Here is a 19,931-nt window from a genome sequence, read left to right on the forward strand (position 1 = left end):
GTCTTTCACAGAAAAATATATCAGAATGCAGGGGTCCTATCAGATCCACTTCTCTGGAGTTTTCTGTAAAAGTCGCTCGTTGATTAAGGCCTAAATTGCGTCCGTTAATTACAACGGTGGAATCGTGCGCGCCTGCGGTGTCTTTGAAGAACAATCCCGCGCTGAATTGAGAATTCAAACTCGCTTCAGAAAAGTTCAGCAGGGTTTCGATGATCGCTCTGTAGGGGTGCGTGGCGCTGGACTGTGAAATCAGACGATCGCCGAGAACCACGTCACATTGTGAGAAAATCGTGTTTATCGGGTAATTAATCAGACCGGTGGCAGCACCATCATCTAGCGGGCTGCCATCATCGTTTGTAATTTTCACCCGCAAAAATAGAAGAGTGTCGTTTAAATCCAAATATTTTTCTCCATCTCCGGGGACAAAAAATTCTACAGGCCCGCCGTCCGTCAGGGCCGCTATGGGTAAAATTTCGCTGTAGATCTTATCTTCGATAGACAACTGCGTCATGGGTACGGTGAAGAGATCCAGTTCACTCAGCGTACATTCTGACGATTTGCTGTGGAGCAGTGACATGATTAAAAAATATCAGAGCCCGTCTGGCGAGACTTCTTCCTCTTTTGCTTGCGTTTTGTAACTGGAGCTTTGATGCGCCGGTCGCTTCGTGATGTAGATGTCTTTAAACGCCTGCCGGGGGGTCTTTTGCGAACACGCCTCGACAGAACCATGAGGCCTGACCCCTCTTGGGCATTAGGGTCATTGATTTTACCGACGGCTCTCGTCAACACATCTGACACGATTCCTGTAGCGGCCTTTTTGAGATGCGGTTTAGCCAGAGCAAATCCTTTTTTAACAAAAGGTGATATGAATCGAAACAGTCTTGAAAATATCGATCCAAAGCCACGTCCGTACATATAAGGAACACCGCTAAAACCTGGTAAACCATGACCGGCCTGAGTGACGTAATAATTGATAAAACGGTTGGGATCGTTTCTCTGCAGGTGATAAATCATGTCTGCAAGACGTACGAGCGTAACTGACTCTCTCACCCTGTTTCACAAGCGTTATATTATTGTATTTCTCTGATGTGCGGGCCTGAAATGAAGCCTCACCGTTGTTTTTCCGTATAAGAAGTGAATCGGCTCATTCTGATCAGATTTTATTTCGATATGAATGCTTTCTATATGATTCGTAGAAACGCTGATGTAATCCACAGGATTAAACACATGAGTGACCGTGTGACCGAAGGTCCCTTCAACTTTCACCGTACGTAATAAAGGCGCAAAGACGTCCCCGACCAACTGCTCGGTCACGACATCCGTGTAGCAGTAAAACTGATATAGACCGCCTGTTAAATCGGGTGGGCGAGGCGCCGATTTGATCGGTTCATCGAGGCCTGAAGTACCTTCAGGCGTCAACCACTCACCCGCGTTGAAACCTAACAGATAGGCCAGAGGCGCTAAAAATCTAAATTCTATTTCATCACCGATCTGATATTTGAGAATGGGGTCGGGGAATCTGTGAATGAGATAGAAATCAGGATCAATCTTTCTCATAGCAGTCTCACATTCCATTCTAAGTGTTTGGATAGCTTTATAATATCCGGGAGTAATCGGAGCTCTGTTGATTTTCTTAGGTTCTTTCACTCGTCGCCATTCAACAAACGCACGATTGTTCGGTAAATTAAACCACGAGTGCACGTAAGTGATTTCAGACAGTCCCACTTGCCACCTGCCATTGAGATTGATGTGACGGGCTAGATCGGTTCTGTAACTGGCAATCGTGTTATTTTTAAACACTTCGTTACTGGCGTTAGAGGGCAATGTGATATAAAAACCCTCCTCTTGTCTCAGATCCATTTTTTTATTGTATCTGTTTTTTTAAACGTTGTGCAGGTCTGAGGCTTTAATCCAACTGGAAAATTTTTGAGGCCAGCCAAGCCATTTAACAAAAACTTGCTTCTGGCCTCTGTAAGTTCTGCGCTTTAACATTTTTTCAACGTGGAAGGATCGTTCGGTCGATAAGTTTACTTTCTGCAATTCGGGTTCATAAAATGACCCTTCGATTTTTTCCCCATCAAAATCTTTGAGTTTATAAACCGGCGGTGCTCGATGAAGACACTGGTCCACTGTGAACAGCTCGTGCGTGAAACTCTGCTCATATTTTTTATCAAAAACACCTCTGAGTTTGGAAATTCTCACAACGTCACCCCTGTTAAACTTCATTTTCTTTGCAGGCTTCGGTGCGGTGGTCCCGTAAAGGTTGCGAAACACTTGCCATTGATTTTCCGTGTTAACTTCAAAGGGGGCCATTTTGATAGAAGTGTGGTAGCTATGATTATAACCTTTCACCAAATCTTGAATCACATCTATGTAGCGATGGGTGTTTTTGGCTGTGAAATATCTCCACATTCTACCTTTTAGAGTCCTGTTAAATCTCTCCACAACGCTGGCCTTTACGCTGCTGGCTGTGGCAAAATGCACAATTTCGTGTTTCTTCATGAGGGCTTCAAATTTCTTATTAAAAAATTCTTTACCGGAATCCGTTTGCAATTTTTTAGGGACACCGCTGTCTTTCAAAACTGAAGCAAAAGCTTCTGTAACATCTTTCCCCGATTTGTTTTTCAGGGCTCGTACATAGGCTTTCTTTGAAAATACATCTATGACGGTTAATAGGTAATTAAAGCCGTCGTTTGATTTTGACAAGGCCTGCATGTCGCATAAGTCAGCTTGAAACTGTTTTAGCGGCCCTGAGACAAAAACCTTATTTCTCGGAAAATGAACTCTTGCAGGTTTGTGAAGTGTATAGGCGTCTTGTTCTGAGAGAAAATCGCGAGCCTTATCCGATGAAACTTTCTCCCCAATATCTTGTTGTAAACCGGTTCTAAACCTTTCCACACCACCGTAACTACCCTGATGTTCTGGTGTAAAATAAACCTTTTTCATTACCTCCTCCATCTCTGATGAATGGTTGGCAAAAATGATGCATAATTGTTTTCATTAGTTCTTTTTATTTCATAAATTGTACACACAATCTAATGACGCTACCGTCAGAAATAAAATCTAATCATACTGTAAAAAACAGCAGTCATCAAATATAATCACACAGTCTAATCATACTGTAAAAACAGCAGTCGTCAAATATAATCTAAACACTAGTCAGAACTAAAAACAGTCGTCAAATATAATGAATAAAATCACACAGTCTAATCATACTGTCGTCAAATATAATCTAAACACTAGTCAGAACTAAAAACAGTCGTCAAATATAATGAATAAAATCACACAGTCTAATCTAAACACTAGTCAGAACTAAAATCTAATCATACTGTCATCAAATATAATAATAAAGTTGTAGAAGAGACCCTCCGCAGCTCGCTCACTCCATCACCACCCCGGACAGCGCGTCCAGGTCAGCTTTGGACAGGCGATCGTACACCGGAAAAATGTCTTTGTGAATGGGCATCACAGCCCTGAATCCGTGCAGCTGCGTCACAGCCATGGTGAACAGAATCTCAGTGTCCAGAGGCTGGAAGCCGTGCAGACTGAGAAAACTTTGAAGAGCCGGAATCAGTTTAGGTGTTAAAACCCTGCGAATAATGTGAGTAAAGTGAAAATCGTAAAATAATTCATTTTCAGCTACGTAAAGACATTCGTGTTGCCGTTGACTGGGGTGATCGATCTTGCATCCGTGGCAGATGGTTGGTAAGTGAGCTTTGATCGCCATGTTGACCAAGTGAAGAAGACCCATTTTCACACGGTCTACTTTGTCTTCTGAAAACACCCAGTCAGGCAGACGGTGAGGCTCCTCATCGGTGCTCTGGATGTCGAGGGGTTGCACATCCTCCTCCTCCTCATGACCTGGCGGCGGCTCAGGGTTTGATGTCACCAAAGGTGGATCAGCCCCGTCGACCCAGGGCCTGAATGGTACGTTCTCCGGAACCTCCATGATGGTGGGGAGTCGTGGTAGGTTATCCTCTGGAAAACACGATGGTGCCGATGCGGGCCTCGGACTGCCGTTGTATCTCGGCGGTGGTGGTGATGGTAGCGATCTGGACCTCGGACTGGTGTTGTATCTCGGTGGTGATGAATCCGTTAGTACCCAGCTCGGTGGTGGGCTCCAAAGGTCTTTAAGGGTCGTCTGATTGTAGAACCCCGTCATGCTGATGCCTAGATCGTCTGGATGAAATGGTTTCTAACTGTAAGCTCTTTATAACTAGTGCTGGGTGGGGGGCGTGGTATGATGATGCAACCTCCTCCTCCTAAGGCAGGTCTTAGAACTCCAGCTTTTTTCGCACTGTCAGAATGTCGTTCCAACAGCGGCTGGTACGAAAAAGTGAAGTAATACGATCCTCCACTTCATTTATTTTTTCACACCAGGCTTCGAAAGGTACAACCTGTAGAAGGCGGTAAATTCTGCATACAGAATGCACATTCTCCAGCACAAAAAAGAGCTCAAATCCTCTCACACGGACCGAGGCCTTGAACATCCACTCTCCATCAGCATCCTCTTCCCCCTCCCATGAAGCGCTGAATGCTGTCACAGCGTTCTGGATTTCATCCAACGTTGGAAGAGCTTGCGGCCCGCTGCGATTGACAGGCGGACGAGGTCTCTCTTCATCATCTCTGTGCACCTTGCGTGGAACAGCCAGCCTGAGCACAGCCCAATCGTTGTAGGAGAGAACCGCTGGTGAGTTTGATAAATAGGATTTAAGAGGTTCGCCCTCAGCCACATCTTGGATTAAACACAGTTCCTTAGTGTCGTAGCTGAACCGGTACCCAAAACTACCGGAATAGCCGTAAGGTTCCAACTGCCATATTTGCTCCAAGATCTCTTTACCGCCGAAAGGAGGAACCTGCACTCTGCAGATGTAAAATGTAGATTTGCGGGGAGCACCAATTCCAGCCGGCATCTGATGTATAGCGATGGATTTTTCACAAAGCATGGTTTTTGACAGCGGCGTATCCACGCTCTCTTCTTTCACTTTTTGAGTTGAAGTTGAAGCGTCGGATGTAGTAGGCACCTCTTCCTCGTGGCTTGGTGCTTCATGCATCTCCTCGTGGTTCATCATTTTTTCTTAGAGCTCGGCTTTTCACCATTCGGACAGATCTGAGCTTTTAAAGAGTTATACACAATAGGATTACACTCAGAAGGGAGGGGGGCTGTGGGAACCGCTGGGTAACACAATAAGAAACTTCATGCGCCATTACACACATTAGCCTATGACGTGGGGAATCATGGACATCTGGACGTTCAACAATGCGCCATTGATGATGCGGCGTGGGGGGTCTAGGCCATCTGGACGATCAACAATACACATGTCCATTTGATTAATGATACGGAAGGGGGGGCAAAGATTGAACAATACACCTGTCCATTTGATTAATGATAGGAAGGGGGGGCAAGGTCAAGGGTCAAATGAACAATAGGACTGAAAGGTCAAAGAACAATAGACCTGTCAAAAAGTTTGACGAAAGGTATCTTATAATTCTCTCTAACAGCTTAGGGCAGGTGCTGGGGGACTTTGAGTCCTTCCCACCTTCTACACTGGATTGAGTGGACATCCTAGGACCTTCTTAACTCATTCACTGCCAATGACGACTAAGTCGTCATTGGCATGTTTTTACTGTGTGGGCGTCGGAACGAGCCCCCGCACCGTGAGAACAAACATCACAGTTCTAAAGCCGATCTTCATCTGCGCATGTCACACGTCACATGATCAGGAAGCAGAACATCCATGTGTTAGGAGATCGTTTTGGGCCGCTGCTGTAAAAAAAAGTGAGGCGCGAACCGGAAAAGCTTCTGCCGATGACAATTCGACAACGGATTATGAAATTATGGATAACGCTCGAAACGCGCTGATTCTTCCTGATGTAAGAGGTGAGTCTACTCTTTGTTTTGGTAGTTCTGGCATTGACATCATCCTAGAGCGCAACGTTCTGTCACTCTTAATAAAACGGTGAAAACACTGAAAAACTCTGGCAGCGAAAGGCTTTCTGATCAGGAACGGCTGACAGTGAATGAGGTAATGATCCACAGATAAGCTGCTGCCCCAACAAACCACACCCTAGAAGATGGCTGATTCCATGACTGAGTCAAAGACGGTCTTTGTCCATATTTCAGAATCAAAGTCAGAGACTCTCCTCATCAGCTTGCTTCTCACACCAAACCGTCTGACAGGAATCTTGGCGTGACCTTTGACCCAGCTCTCACCCTGGATTCTCATGTCAGTTCTCTTGTTCACTCTTCCTTCTTCCATCTCAGGAACATTGATAAGCTGAGTCCCATTCTGTCCCGCTCTGAACTTGAGACAGTTCTCCACACCTTCATCTCCTCACGCTTAGACTACTGTAACTCTCTTTTCACGTGTCTGAGCAGAACCTCCCTGAACCGTCTACAGGTGATTCAGAACGCCTGTGCTCGGCTTCTGACCAAGTCCTCCAAACACACCCACATCACCCCGCTTCTCCTCCAGCTTCACTGGCTGCCAGTCAACTTCAGGGTTCATTTCAAGATCCTGGTTCTAGTTTTTTGGGGAAGCATGGCCAATAACCTCCTCGTGGGAACAGGCTCTTATTTATCAGTCTAATGTCAGCCTATGGTCATTTGAAGCAGTTAGAACTGATGTCTGCATGTCGAAGACAAGCCTTGCAGTTTTATTCTCACAGGTGGAGCATTATAGCTTCTGTGTTAATGATGCCTGATACCAAAACTTTATTAGAAATACTTTTGGACATAGACACAGAAGTGTTTCTTGACCTGCAGAAAGAGAGAGAGAGAAAAAGGGGCGACACACTAAAATACAACAATACCAAAATGTCACTGCTCCAACAGCATAAGTATATATAAAAGTAACTATTTTTGCTGAGAAACACACGGTAATAATTCATAGTGCAGTTAGTGCCAACCAAAGCCACCACACAGGTGATGTGTTGAAAATGCCCAAGTCCGTCCTTGTGAGAGCACCATGTGAGCACCTGCATGCATACATGTGCTTATGTATGTAAGGTTTCTCTATAGGAGTGTCCAATAGTGAGTGTGAGGGGACACAGGCTTGCCCCCAAAGACGTGTGGAAGATGGAGGAGTTCCAAGCCCTAGAGGTCCAAGGGTCTCCCCAAAGCGCAGGAACCCCAGGGAGACAGCTGCCGGAGAAGTCCAACGCCCCACCCGAGAAGATTACCCCAGGGGTTGCAACCAGCAGCCTATGGTCAAATAAAATGAAGCCACAAAAAAGGACATTTTCGTTTGAGACATGATGGACACAAATTGGAAGACACACACTTCTCTTCAGTTCAGTGGCGCTGTCGCTTTATTCAATGTGTGAAACAGTTTCAAATGTCTGCAACAGGATTGTGGGGGAATAAACTCCCAAGGTCCCCTTCACTGTTCGCCAGAACCAGAGCCTCGATCCGAGCCGCGCGGCTCCATTGTCTGACTTCAGGGAAAATCAAATCAATCATTAAAATGAAATAGGGTTGCAAAACTTCCAGGCCATTGTTTTTGTAATTACAGGTTTTAATTTAATATAATGTAAAATCTCTAGCTGCGTGCCTCTTTTGCTACAATGGAGTAATCCGTCCACCCACCAGCTCATTCAGGAATCTGACAGAAAGCGCTGGTTCCCGGCCCACCAGCCTGTGGAGAATCGATTGGTTCCAACTGGGGAGAAAAAGGAAGATCATGCAGAAGGATTTGCAAAGGGCAAATCCCCCCCACACACACACACACGGAGCCTTTGGTCTTCATAAGTGGTCCGACGGTGGCGGTAATGTGGTGCAATAATGTTCTTTTACAAAAGACTACCTGATACGGGTATAAAGGGGGTATGGGGGCGGTCTCTGCGCTGGACTTCCTTTTAGCTTGGTGATAACTTGCTTTTTATTGCAACTGAAGCCACGCTCTCTAAATTTTCTTGACAAGCCGCAGCTAAATGTGTCTGTCCTCCACAGTCTAGTGATCTGAGCTTCAGCTCTAATGGAGAGAACCTCCTAGAGCTCTGCATCGCTCCAGTCTCAGTTGGTTCTGGTTACAAAAGTAAAGCTTACTGCTCATTTCATTTCATGACGGCTCGGCGCTTTCATAAGGCACACAATGGCAGCAGTATTATACTGATTTGCGGGCATGGTGTGTCTTATGAAAGCGACATAAAAAAACAAGCTGGCCCTGACCACGCCCACCCATCCCCTGCTCAGGCTGCTATTGACCCTTTGCACCAACGTCACCTAATCACGTGGGTCCACCATGCTGGACGGCAAAAGCATGTAAACAGAGAACGATACGATTACTAAACAAAGGGAAAAGTGGAGCCTAAAATTGTTTCTGCGATCAAAACAAAAACAAAACTCCTCCAGCATTCCTTCCACTAGTTCATGCCCAGTTCAGTTATCAGAGGAAGTAGCACATCTAGCGGGGCTCATAGAGAGCGGTATGCTAACTAGCTTACCAACGTTAGCTTACGTTCTCTCTGCAGCTGTTCACCGATGTAAACATGTTGCTGACTTTGCCTAAATTCACCCCTCTGGATTTATAACTTTATGTTATAAACAGCGTTTCACTTTACACCAAAGCTGATTGTTAGAAAGTCCGGATCCCTACCAGCTTCTGTTGCTGGTGGTGGTACCGGGTTCAGCTGCTGCTCCCACACCGGAATGAGAAGATCTCTGAACGCCGACGCTCATATAAATAAATAAATAACGTCATTTTAACACACGTAATCATACATCGGAGCTTTAATATTGTTAATAATTGTCTGGCTTTACACTACAGTGGACGGAGCGCAGCCTCCGTGGTGAAATACCCGTCCATCAGGATTACCAGTAACTCGTATAAACACATCACATTTATCCCTGTCCCTGTCTTCCTCGTGGAATAAATCAACGTTAGTCTTACCCATTAAAAACATGTTCGCTGCAAATCTGAGGCCTGCTAGGCCGCTTGATTGATCGCTGCAGTTCATCTCCGTCCTCAGTCTTCATCAAAGTTATTAAAAATAAAAAACGAGTTGAGTTTACGTCCTCGTCTGTATGTGCCGCCGACCACGCAGCAAGCTAAAACCATTTTACTGTCAAATCAACTAAATAAAAGCCATAAAAGGCTCCAAACTGACTTGCTTTGACTAGCTTCACTAGAGTTTCTACAGGTGTAAACGGTCTTTTTGCCGTCCATCATGGCGAAGGGGCGGTCACATGAGTGGCGTGACGTAACGTGCAAAGGGTCAATAAGCTGAGAAGCTCCAATATCTGAGAGGAACTTGGATTAGAGTTGCTGCTTCTCTAGTGTGCCAATTTCCCTATTTGTGACATCACAAACAGGGATTTAAAAAAAGGCTTGTATTCATGGCACATAACTCTTCAAACCAAACGCTGACAGGATACGGATGGGACTTCTTGTGTTCATAGAGGCAGTAGGGCCTCACATGGCAGCACAACAGGATGCAAAAGGTGACTTTTCTTTATGATGTTCCCTTTATGTTTCAACTCCGTGGATCCAGATCTATCAGCCAACTTAATAATTACATATTTTTTAGAAAATATGATATAAAATTCATTAATTTGGGCTAAGTAGATGCAGCAAACGGATGCCTGGCCGCATGTATTTCTGAGTTCCACACGTCCTTTAAAAGAGTAGAGATGACTCTGCATCAGTGGCAGTGAAACAGATGTAGTTGGAGAATTTATACAGTGTTTACTTTATTGATCTGTGTCAGCTTGATGTGTGTGATTTCAAGTGAATGGCACGACTCTCAGATGGAGCTCAATTTGGTGTTATAAGACTCACTAACAGGAACACAGCTGTGCAGCCTCATCAGCCACTCTGAGGCAACAAGAGGGAGAGTGAGCTGGGACCCTGACAAATCAGCTGCAAATGACAAAACCCGTCAGATTTTTTGTTTCTGGCACCGGAGGGGGGCACATTTTCCAGCTGCAAATGGGAACGGCTGCATTAATTCATTAGCCTGACATAGAACTTTAGGAGGAGTTTGGAGCTGTTATCGTTGCTCCGGGCCTCCAGCTTCGATGGAAACACCAGCTGAGGTCGGCACGCAGGATGGACGGCTGCAATAGCTGTCTGCTTTCCACACAGCCATGCTTTATGGTTCTCAGTCCTTTAATCTTAAATATGACCATACGTCAGAGAGCAAATGGAGCCAGTGCTGGTATCAGTAATGAGATATGCAATAAACAAGATTTATTTATTATTTTTATAGCTTTTTTATTGAATTTGAATTTTGTTTGTTAGATTTACGGCTTTGAAACAAGTTCTTGTATTTGACCACCAACATGCAGATTCTCCATAGGAGTGGAGTGTGAGGCTGTTAAAAAAGAGAGGGCTGTTAATGTTAAAGCAAACAAAATGTCAGAGAACAACACGTGGGACAGCGTTTCAGGTTCGAGCTGACTAATCTGTGGATGGAGGAGGATGCACAAGTCGATCTGCTAGTGAGCTTTGTTGGAAGATATTTCCAGGTTTTATTAGAATTTCATTAAAATGTCGAAACATCATTTGAGGAATTTTGACCAAGCTCAAAAACAAATTTTCTTTAATAAAATACTGTATTTGAACCTGAGCCAGAGTTGGACTAAACTCATAATTAAAGGAGGGTTGACCGTAAACCGACCGAGACACGAATGAGACACTTGGTGACTAGAGTTAATCAATCAAACTGTCAATTTTTTTACATCTCCATTTGGTCACTCACGTAACCCAAGATATGAAATAATAATTAAAAATAATACTACTAAAACAACTGAACTCCAAGTTATTCAATGAAATTATGTTTCAAATTTTTTATAATATTCTGTTTTATTTTTTATATAATTATACATTTTTTACAGCAATAAAGAAATAAAATTGGTACTTTTCCACCATACATCCTCCACCAGATGGCAGTAGGCACAAATCTACCCTTCTATTGTATCTTATCTAAATTTAACATTCTATACTATTTAATAATTCATTTTTATTTATGATGTACTTATTTAACAATATAACAATAAATAAAAACATAAATAAATGTGTCCCTTGTTGCATGTTGTACGGAGATGCTCCTCCAGGGGTCAAGTATAAAACTGGATATCGCAGGGTTCTGAGGAAGGCTCTAATCCGGATCTGATCTGGATGCTTCAAGGACAGAAGTGGTTTGATCAGAATTTTGACAATAAAATGATACCAAGGGGTTGTAAAAAATTATTTTTGCAAAAACGCCTCACACACCAATTCAGATAAACTACGACTCGCACATACTGTGATATTTTTATGTATCCAGCCAACAGTAGCAGCTCGGTGCGATAAAGGCTCAAAAGATGTAACATTTAGTTAAATGCCTGTTATTTCCTCAAGGGCCACTTCTGCCAGGTTAAACAGTCACATCACCAACTTAATTAAATAAAACAAGATAAATTAAAGGAGAAGTCCATTTCAGGATGCAGAATGACTTTGATTGACGACACTTTATGAGGGCCACACATACAAACAGTACATTTGTAATAAATAAATAAATAAATGGCTACAAAACTGGACGTTTAAATTAAATGTTTATTCTCTAAAAGATGCATCTTGAAAATGATTTGTGCAGCTTGATGTCACTAATAATAAATGAATAACCATCACTGTTAGGGTCAGCGCTGGTTACCAAGGTAACCAAATAGACCTTCCTCAGGAGGGAACAAGTTGTTCCTATTGTTAAATCAGTGCTTTTTGCATTTTCTTGAACAAAAAGATGATTTCAGTAGAGTTCCAATTTACAAAACGGCAAATTTAGAAAAAAAAAAAAAAATCCAAATCAAATCTCACTTATTGGATTAAATAAAGCGGATGAGCACATTTAAGCTGTCTTTTATTTAATATCGGAAGCCTGATGAATTAAATTTGACTAAATCAAAACTGTGAAGAGCATCCGAGGGACCTTGACGTCTCTAATTTCCCTCTGGGATTAATGAAGTATCTTTGAATTGAACGGAATGATAACGTGAAGCAGAGTGGCCGAGCGCGGATCTCTGGATCTGAAAGGGAAATCACAGCAGATGGTTACGTTTAGCTGGATGAGTCACTCAGGAACAGTGAAGCCAGTGGAAGTCAGACTCGGTGTTAATATGATGGTGAGTCACGGAGGCTCTCTGGCTTCATGTGAAGATGGAAATGATGTCTGATTCAGCTGCTCGCAGCTCTGATTAGGGACACAATGACGCATCATGAGTGCTTTCAGGTGTTTTTTCTGATGCTTTTAAAGACTACATTAGATTTTCAGCTTGTTAGGAAAAATAAAACATGTTATTCATCAGAGATTTAGATTTCTGTGCTGGCAGCCTTTTGCATTGTTTTGGTAAAATTTTTAATCCAAATTTTGATTTGTTTTACTTTTTATTTTCATGACAGAAGAGGCAACACATAAACATGCTCTTCAACAAACATTTATCTCCTTTTGCTGCAACACACAATCGGAGGATGTTGATTTTCAGAGGGACAGTAGACCTTGCAAGTTAAAGCTTGGGTGCATTACAGTTTAAATTTTTTTAAATAACCTTAAAAATGCTTAAACGTGACCATCAATCCCTGTTCTATAATATGAATTATGTAATATTTCATATTTGCATTTCCCCACAGTCCCTCCTCTTGCCTCGCAGCACAACAAATAATTTACTGGAGTTTAGAGTGTTGACCAATATACTTGCATGTCCACAAGAGGGAGCTGTCAATGAGAAACCACCCCAGTTCCCAGAATGCATTGCAAGGTGATGCACTGATGCACCTATCAGCATAGTACAACAACCTAGCTTGAATGCTAACTTGTCATGCATTGAATTAATGCCAATTTGTAAACTTCAAGCTAACTTTGGAAGACGAGGGAGGGGAACAAAAAGTGTTGGAGCCCCTCACCTAATCTGAGCTGGGAAACTAAGTTGGAGTTTTCCTTATTGGATATTGATCAATTGGTCAAAATTCAAATTTTATGACAACAGGTGAGCGTTGGAACCAAGCGACAAACTCCACCTGCCAAAAAGTGAAGCCAACGTAGAAGTGACAATTGTTGTCCCCCCATCCACAAGGGGCTGGCTCCAGAAAGGTGCAAGGACAGGTTGTCCATCTTATCTATACAGTAATTGGTTGGAACATCGACCAACTAGTAAATTAAGAGCCTTTCGTTCTGCTTCACCAATGCCCTCATTGCTGACAATATAATCTGAATCCATCAGTCCCTGTAAAGTCCTATACATGTCTACTGCCTCCTGGTGGAGGATGAAAAGGTGGCAAGGGCCAATTCTATTTTTTTGTAGTTATTTTGTTATTTGTAATGTAATATATGTATGCATGTTAGGCTTTAAAGGGTCAAGTTTCGCCATAAAACCTTAAAATGACAACAAAACGCGAGGTCTTCTAAAGACCATTTCTTGTTTATATTGCTGAACCAGGATTTTCTTGTCTTTCCTTGCAGAAAAAAATGCAATTGAATGCAATAATTTTTATGGTTTAAAGTAATACTAAACAGTTCAACACTTTAAGATATTTGGGCTTCAGTGATTGCATACATAGAAACTTTACCAACTTCCCCTTGGAAAGCACTCTGCAGCTCTCTGCCGACCAGAAATTGCACTTAACAGAGGAGGCTCCCTAACTGCTTAACGGCTGTTAGCTTTTGACCATGCCGGTAGCTAATATAAAAGCTAGCAGTTTGCTTTCTCAGTTCGCTGAATGTCAATAAAAAGCGCAAGCAGAAGAAAAGAAGGAATCTGCTTCTTTGATGGCCAGGTCGCGGGGCCTCGAAGTAAAGGGAAGCGAGTAAATAATTTGGAGGCAAAGCAAAGAGCTAAGACCAGAATGAACTGTGACATGGCCTACACTAGTTTGAAGGAATCTTCATGGACTGATGTAGGGTTGAGAATTGAAAACCGGTTCTTGTTGAGAACTGGTTCCCATTGTTTCAATTCCTAGGAATCGTTTCATACTTTTGCAAATGATTCCCCTTATCAATTCCAGTCGGGGTGAATGATGCGTAGGTTACGGAAGCAGGAAACATGACGTGTAAGTGGCACAAACGCTCAAAAGTTTGGTTATATTTTACAATCAAGCATGACAACAGGGTAACTTGCAAGACTTGCAAAGTATATTTCATCAGGGGAGGAATCATTATGAATATTCAAAAGCCTTTGGGCACAAAATACGCAATAAGTTAAAGTTGTTGTCATGTTTTGACCCGTATAACTGATTATTTATCATAAAGAAACTGACAGTTATTTGCAGGAGATGTGCACATTTTGTTCTTTTCCACCTGTTTAACTACTCTGGAACTGAACAATCAATTCCCACCTCTAGACTGATGGTGACCTGGCTTTGTTGCTACTGTATTTTATAAGTAATAGCTTTTGTCCAACAGTGTGGAACTTTTTCTTTTGTGGTTTATTTTAGCATTAGTTAAATCATGTTGGTGTTAGCTCGTTGTTCGCGCTAGCTACAGCAGGCTGCGGCAGGGTTGTTTATGACTGTTCAATTTAGTTTTCAACTACGAATGAGAACTAGGAAACTGTTTCGAGTTACTGTAAAATCTAGTTATTTCTCAAGAAATCAGCAAAACATATTTAATGTGCCATCATTAGATTAGAAATATAATTTTTTGTAGGTTTTCTAAAGTACTTTATTAATAGTATTTCATACTCCAGGATTTAAAGGTTCAAACTGTTAATTCTTTGTAATAAAATACTTTATAAGACTTTCCACTGAAACGACTTTGTCCCAGATCTCATAACCACGCTGCTTTTGCTTCACTAACCCCGCTGAAAGTCTTTGTGGTGGCAAAGCAAGAGCAATTTTCCAACTCCCTAGATTAAAGTACTATTTTCCCAGGACAACTTTTGATGGTCGTTGACTTTGTCCACGGAGGTTGGATTGAATTTCTTCACTCTTGCTGAATCAGAAGTACAATCACATAGCAAGAACAATGAACAAGTATTTCAGTCATGATGCCAAGCCTGCACTGCAATCATTCTAAAGGTCATAAAGTCTCAAAGACTAAAAACGCCTCTGGGAACAAACATTTCAGTGCTGCTCCTTTATAAGCTCCACTGGTGTGTTGAAGCTAATCATTCTCTGTTTCTGTGCAACATCTCTCTCTCTCTCTCCCTCTCTACATGTGACACGATCGAGGTGGATGGATGGTGCCACTAATATTAAAAGGAGATTCAAATAGGTTCACAGATAAAACTAGTAAGGTACTCCGGCGTCCGGCAAAAATAGAATCGATCCTATTTTTGCCGGATGGCGGAACGGCGGGCAGGGCACTGCGACGCACGGCCGCAGTAGTGGAACAGCTCTGATTGACTACAATGGGACCATTTTTGCTGCGGAGTTCGTGCCGGTGCGCAGCGGAGCGGAGATAGTGGAATTTTGGGGTAACTCTGCCCGCCTGCTGTGTTGCGCTCCGTGCCCTGGCTTCTCCGGCCGCGGATCTCGCTCTCCGCTGCTGCTGCTACTGCTGTCCGTGCCGCTGGTGAACCCCCTCCTCGGTCCAAGACTCCGACCGGACTCAATGGCACCTGTACGTGCGCCGCACACGTGTGGAGAGAGGGACACCCACGCTCCTCCGCACTCGGCCGCCGTCCATCCTCCAGGACCGTACTCCGGGTGATCCTCTGTTCCGGCGGGGGGGTGCAGGCAGGCACATGTGTCCTCAAGACACCGTCCGGGGTGCGTCTCTGCCTCAAGCTGGCTCTGTCTGCCATCCTGGCTCTCCCCCTGGTCCACGCGTTCCTCCCTTTAAATAAAACCTGTCCTGCCTGCGTCTGTTCATTAATTGGCAGTCCAAGCAACACTCTGCCGCAGGTGTAGATGATTGGAGTGATTAACACAGAATGAAACACAATGTTGCACCAAACAAACTAAAAACACACCATCAATAAAAACATGCACATCAGAATAAAAACAAGTAAAACATGCAATAAAGAATATAACTTAAGTGCAACATTACCACTCTGTGACACACACACACACACACACACACACACACACACACACACACACACACACATCGTAAATCCTCTAATACAGGCCCGGGCCTGTATTTGACTCAAGCTCATCAAGCTCCAGGCCTTTATTGGGAGGAGGACCAGAATTAGAGGCAGGCCTCAATTTCTATTTGAGCAAAATGAACTAATGGTTCGCTGGAGTTTTTGACAATTAAAATTGCGCCCACGTTTTCAAAGTTAAACACATTTCTTTTAACAACGGTAGTTTCTGATTCAGCCCCCCTCCCCCCTCCCCCTGCTTCAGCCCTCTCCCCCCTCCCCCTGCTTCAGCCCTCTCCCCCCTCCCCCTGCGCAGCGGCCGCAAACTCACTGATGCGCCTGCAGCCTCTCTGAGTTCCTGCTGCTCTAAACATTAAAATAATTATTTCATTTTCTGTTCCTCACTTCTGATTACCTTCAGTGGTGTCTGTTTGTTGCAACCAGCAGGTACAAAAACTAACTTGTTTTTATTTGACTATTTTTCTGTCCTGCCTGTTTATTATCTTCCTGCATCTCCTCTCAATCCTAAAGAGAAACTGCTACCTGGGTTCATATATATTCACCTCATGAGTTACCTTTGAACTGCAGTTCTAAAAGATCTACTGACAACAAAAACAGCGGAGTGCTCGCCGGCCGCACCGGTGAGGTGCGTCACCGAGGACAAAACAGGTGATGCGCCCCATGTCACGAGCGTACCTGGTGAGTGGAGCGGAGGTAGGATTCAAATGCGAGGAGGAAGAAGGCGAACAGTTAAGTCCGTTTAACATGAGTTTATTAAATACACACGCTGGACACTGAAACAATGACACGACATGGAACACAGAACAGAAGGGGTTTAAATACGCGAGGAGCGGGAGCTATGGTGATTGGGAAACAAGAGGCAGGTGGGAGCAATTAACGGGGACACAGACTAAAACCTAAGAGAAGACAGGACAGGGTGTGACAGTACCCCCCCCCCCCCCCCCCCCCCCAAAGGGCGGATCCCAGACGCCCACAGGAACAAGGAGCAGGGCGGGAGGAGGGGGACCCGGAGGGAGGGCCCAGAGGAACCGAGGGACCGATGGAGAGGCGGCAGGGATCAGCAGAGTCCGGGGGCCTGCGCTTGCGGCAGATGAGGAGGCGACGGGCCCTTGGAGGTTGGCGCCTGCGGCAGAAGAGGAGACGACGGGCCCTTGGAGGCCGGCGCCTGCAGCAGAGGAAGAGGCGACAATGGGCCCTTGGAGGCCTGCGTCTGCGGCAGAGGAGGAGGCGACAGACTCTTGGGGCCCGGCGTCTACGATAGAGGAGCTCTGCAGGCTGGGCCGGTGACAAGGTCCCTGCAGGCTGGGCCGATGACAAAGTCCCTGCAGGCTGGGCCGATGACAAAGTCCCTGCAGGCTGGGCCGATGACAAAGTCCCTGCAGGCTGGGCCGGAGCCACCTTCAGAACCACCATCGGAACCGGAGACGGTGGAGACATCGGACCAGAGGGGATGTCGTCCTCTAGACAGGAGAGAGCGTCGTCCTCTAGACTGGAGAGAGCGTCGTCCTCTAGACTGGAGAGAGCGTCGTCCTCTAGACTGGAGAGAGCGTCGTCCTCTAGACTGGAGAGAGCGTCGTCCTCTAGACTGGAGAGAGCGTCGTCCTCTAGACTGGAGAGAGCGTCGTCCTCTAGACTGGAGAGAGCGTCGTCCTCTAGACTGGAGAGAGCGTCGTCCACTAGACTGGAGAGAGCGTCGTCCTCTAGACTGGAGAGAGCGTCGCCCTCTAGACTGGAGAGAGCGTCCACCTCTAGACTGGAGAGAGCGTCCACCTCTAGACTGGAGAGAGCGTCCACCTCTAGACTGGAGAGAGCGTCCACCTCTAGACTGGAGAGAGCGTCCACCTCTAGACTGGAGAGAGCGTCCACCTCTAGACTGGAGAGAGCGTCCACCTCTAGACTGGAGAGAGCGTCCACCTCTAGACTGGAGAGAGCGTCCACCTCTAGACTGGAGAGAGCGTCCACCTCTAGACTGGAGAGAGCGTCCACCTCTAGGGTGAATAAGGTGGCTACAGACGAGGCGACTTCGGACACATCGACTTCAGAGACGACTTCGGACACGTCGACTTCAGGCGACACGTCAACAACAGGGTGAGACGTCAACAATAGGGTGAGGCGTCGACTTCTGAACAGGGGGAGGTGTCGACCCTTGGCTTGGAGGCGTCGACCCTTGGCTTCTGGTCCTCCGGTGTCTGGACCACCGGTCTCTGAGCCGCCGGCTTCTGGACCGTCAACCTCTGGACCAGAACTGGAACCGTCTGCTTCTGGTCCGGGGGAGTCGGCTTCTGGTCCCTCGACTTCTGGACCGCCGACTTTTGGACCGCCGATTTTTGGACCAGATCCGGTACCGTCTGCTTCCGGGCCGGTACCCTCTGCTTCTGGGCCCGATCCGTCAGCTTATGGGCCGGTACCATCTGCTTCTGGGCCGGAGGCAGAGCCGCTGCGGGGGGAGCTGCCTGGACAGGCTGGACCAGATGCGGTGCGACCTCCGGGACCACCGCTGGAACTGGAGGCGGTGCGTCCACCGGGGCCACCGCTGGAACAGACTGTGTGAGAACTGGTGGTGCTGGGAACGATGAGAGGAGGGAGGACAGATCGTCCAGCTGTAGCTCTTTGAAGTTGAGTGCCCGATGGAGCTGGACCAGCTCAGCCTGGAGACCGGCGAGCTCCGCTGGGTGAACCCCGGGCTTGCTCCTCTGGCTCAGAGATGAGGAAGCTGCATGCTGGCCCGAGACCCTCTCCTGGCGGTTTGGGGAGGTTAGAGCGTCCAGGTGAGACTCCTGGAGGCTGATGAGCTGGCAGGACAAGCCGAGCTCCGCCTGGAGCTCTATCAGCTGGGCTGCGAGTGCTGCTCCTCCCCCTGCAGACGACGGAGGCGCCGGTTCGGCAGGAGACGGGACTGGTGGTCTGGCCGGGGGCGTGTCCAAACTGCCGCGCCGGGCAGGGGCAAATGCGAGCTCACAGCTCCGTCCCGAGACACCGGATGGTGGTGGAGTCCGGCGTCTTTCCCCACGCCGTGGACCAACTCTCAGGGAACAGACAGCCAGCCTCGTGCCCTCGTAGCCGCAGCGATCCGGGAACGTCTCCCCATCCAAACCCCCGTCCGGTTCCGGAAGGGCGGCGAGGAACGTCGAGGCTGAGGGTCGGGGACGCCGGCGGCAGCGAGGCGGAGCTGGGGCTGGAGAGGGAGAAGCCAGCTGGTGGGTCGGGGTAAGCCACCGGAGCAGGTACTCCCACAGAAGAATCTCCCCGCTGGATCCTTTAACAGGTCGTGTCATTCTGTCACAAGCGTGCCTGGTGAGTGGAGCGGAGGTAGGATCCAAACGCGGGGAGGAAGAAGGCGAACAGGTAAGTCCGTTTAACATGAGTTTATTAAATACACACGCTGGACACTGAAACAATGACACGACATGGAACACAGAACAGAAGGGGTTTAAATACACGAGGAGCGGGAGCTATGGTGATTGGGAAACAAGAGGCAGGTGGGAGCAATTAACGGAGACACAGACTAAAACCTAAGAGAAGACAGGACAGGGTGTGACACCTCACTCCACAGCAGTGAAACGCATCAGGCACAAATAAAAGAATAGAAGTCAGAAAACATAAAAGGAAATGAGCTGACATGAACGATCGCGTGTTAAATTAGTTTTTGAGGTGGCGACACCTGATTTGTTACTGTTACTGTGGCCGTGCTCAGGACGCAGATGTCTGGAGCGTGTCAACAATCAGAGCTTTGCATGTGCAAGCTGGTTAAGGTTAGGATGGGGGTGAGGGGAAGGTTAAATTGCAAGAGGGTAAAGGTCACAATTTGGTTAAATGTCCGTTTTACGGCAGGTGTCAGTACCGACGCTCTGGCACAGCGCGTTGCCTCCCGACGCGCAGGAGCTTGTCACCTGCTGACAGCAGGCTGCTGTCT

This window comes from Nothobranchius furzeri, chromosome 10 (assembly GCF_043380555.1).
Source record: "Nothobranchius furzeri strain GRZ-AD chromosome 10, NfurGRZ-RIMD1, whole genome shotgun sequence".
NCBI classification, from domain to species: Eukaryota; Metazoa; Chordata; class Actinopteri; order Cyprinodontiformes; family Nothobranchiidae; genus Nothobranchius; species Nothobranchius furzeri.